The following is a 3249-nucleotide window of genomic DNA, read 5'->3' on the forward strand; positions in this document are numbered from 1 at the left end:
GCTGTAGTGTTAGGGTGTGTGGTGGGTCCTGTAGTCTTAGGGTGTGGGTGCTATAGTGTTAGGGTATGGAGTGCTACAGTGTTAGGGTGTGGGGTGGGTGCTGTAGTCATAGGGTGTGGGGTGTTGTAGTGTTAGCATGTGGGGTGCTATAGTATTAGGGTATGGGGTGGGTGCTGTGGTGTTAGGGTGTTGGGGTGGGTGCTGTAGTCCATGCCTATAGTCCAAACTGCCTGGCTGAGTAGTTGCTTGAGTAAACAAGTTTGAGGCCAGCCTGAGTAGCATAGTCACAATGCATTGTTTTTTTTTTCTTCTCTCAAAAAAAAAAAAAATCGGCCATTCCCACTGAGCTTAATCCTGAGTAAAGATCTTGAGAAGAAAAAAAAAATCTTATTTTGAGACTTCATAGATACCCAAGGCTGACCTTGAACTCATTTCGCAGACCAGGAAGGCCTCGAATTTTCTGCCTCTAAATATGTAGCTGATACTACAAGCCTGTGCAACTAGCCTCATCTCATTTGGGGTTGGTTGACTTGTTTTCAGACATAGTCTAAAAAGTATCCCAGACTGGCCTTGAACTTGCTATGAGGCCAAAGAAGACTTTGACCACCTGATCTTTGGTCTCTCAGCCACCTAACTAGGGCGGAGGCTCATTCCTCCTGCCTCCCCTGCCTTCCAGGTGTAGGTGGACTTCCGTTGAGCCTTTGGGCATAAAAAACTGGAGCACAGGCTCCTTTGTATACCTCTGAATCAAGTCTGTACTTAGGGGATGAAATTAACCACCAGAAGAAGCAAACTCAGATAGTTTTGACAAATGAACTGCATGGTCTTCAGTGGTTGAAAGCTTGACTGAGGTAACTTGGAAATATAGAGTGAACTCTGGTCCCTTCTCCTGAGGCCTGTAGCAGCAGCTCAGTCGCTTGGGCGCCTGCTCTATTCGCAGCTGGAGGGCTGCCACACTGAGGACAAAGGCGATGGTGTCCCCTCCAACCCAGCAGAGCCTTTCTCTGCCAAGGACCGGGCAAAGTGAAAGCCGCATGTGACCCCACATGTGACCCAACTCCTGAATGGGCTCCAACTGACCCTTCCAGGCCTGGCTCAGAGGCTTCCAGGGTCAGTAATGAATAATGCCAGGGTCACTGCTAGTTTTCCCAGCACTTTGACTATGTCTGCATACCATGTGCATGCTCAGTGCCCACAGAAGCCGGAAGAGGAAGATGGATCCTCTGGAATTGGAGTTACAAATCTGGTTGTGAGCTGCCATGTGGGTGCTGGGAATTGAACCCTCGTCCTCTGAAAGAATAGCCACTGCTCTTCATGCTGAGCCATCCTTCAGCCCCTATATATGTATCTTTTAAAAGAAATGTATTTATATTTTATATTCATTGATGTTTAGTCTGCATGTATCTCTGTGAAGGCGTTGGATCTCCTGGAACTGTGATTACAGTTGTGAGCTGCAGTGGAACTGCTGGGAACTGCACTCAGGTGCTCTTTACTGCTGAGCCATCTTACCAGCCTGGATGTATATGTACACACACACACACACACACACACACACACACACACACACACACACACACGGTTTCTGTGTAGCCTTGGCTGTCCTGGACTCACTTTGTAGACCAGGCTGGCCTCAAACTCACAGTGATCCACCTGCCTCTGCCTCCCTAGTGCTGGGATTAAAGGCGTGCGCCACCACGCCCAGCTACTTTTTTTTTTCTACTGTGTGTATATCTGTGTCTATGTGGGCTTGTGTATGTGAGTACAATTACCCTAGAAGGCCAGAGTCATGAGATCTTCCTGACACTATGGTTACATGCTCTTGTGAAACAACTTGTCTGGGTGCTGGGAATCAAACTCAATCTTCAGCAGTTATGTAAATAATAAATAAATGCAAGCCAGATGTAGAAAGAGTTTTCCACCAAGTGTTACAGTTAGCTAGCTCTTTTAGAATGAGATTGCTGGTATCAGACAGCAGTAGAGACTTGGGATCTCCACAAGCCTTTGATGATACCTATCAAAGTGTTACAGCCTTTTGTGCTGTGCTAAACACCTCAGAGGAACTGGGCAGAAGCCTGAAAGCAGCCAGAAGGCAGGTCTGGTGAGATGCAGGCCCAGCCAGTGCTTCACCGGTGGTTAGCACTGAGCTAGCAGTGGCAATAGAGCAGGCTTCAGTGGCTGCCAAGGCAGCTTTGCCATCACTGCCTGACCACCAGTAGTCAAGCCCTGGGCATCCAGCAATGGTTCTCCACCAGAATAAATGATGAGGATCAGACGGTCATGGAGGATCAGAGGCATGGAGTGAGAGGGCAGTCCAACCAACCAACGTTGGGACGTTGGGTTGGGGTTTGTGGGTGAATGTGTCTGATTTGCTGGGGATAGGGGTGTCAATATACTTGATTTACTTGTAGTGGCACAGTATGTCATTTACGTGCAGTAGTACAGGGTCCTATCACAAGGAGAACACAGTACTTAATTATCCTATTGGGGGGTAAGAACTTCTAGGTACGGTTAAAGTTCCCTTGCTGAAGGCTAGGATCTCCTTGACATAGAGTGAGGTACTTCCAGGAATCCCCAAGTGCTTGCTGAACAGACACTATGGGGAAAGGGTGAAGGCTGTAACCTTCCCTCAGGGCTGTGTGACCCTCCTTCTAAGATCTGGGGTTCCTCAGATCAGGCAAAGAGAGAACACTGCTGAGAAAGAGAGTCCATTGCAATAGGCCCAGCTCAGTTGGCTATCCAGTTATGCCAGACTTCGACCTTTCCAGGAGAGCCCCACAGTATTACATTGATAAATGGTCATATAAAAGTTTTGTTTCGGAGCCAGGCATCGTGGCGCATGCCTTTAATCCCAGCACTTGGGAGGCAGTGCAGTTCAACTCTCTCTGCGTTTGAGGCTAGTGTGGTCCACATAGTGAGTTCCAGGTTAGCGAGAGCAACACAGTGAAACAAAAACAAAATGAAGACAGTAAAAGAGAAAATGTGGTACTTTTTATTTATTTATTTATTTATTTTTTTGAGTCAGTTTTTCTGTGGAGCTGTAGCTCTCCTGGAACTCACCAAGCTGGCCTTGAACACACTTAAAAAACAAAACAAAACAAAAAACCCACTGATTTAAAGGTGCTCCCTGGTGCTGGGAAGAGGCGGTCACCCAGCAACCTCCCTGTTTGTTTTACACTCTGCCTCTCTCCTGTCCTGGAGCATGAAGGTTAAATTGCCAGTTCTTGGCCGCAATTGCATGAATCTAGCATG

This window comes from Acomys minous (assembly GCF_964271855.1).
Source record: "Acomys minous genome assembly, chromosome: 3".
Lineage (NCBI taxonomy): Eukaryota > Metazoa > Chordata > Mammalia > Rodentia > Muridae > Acomys > Acomys minous.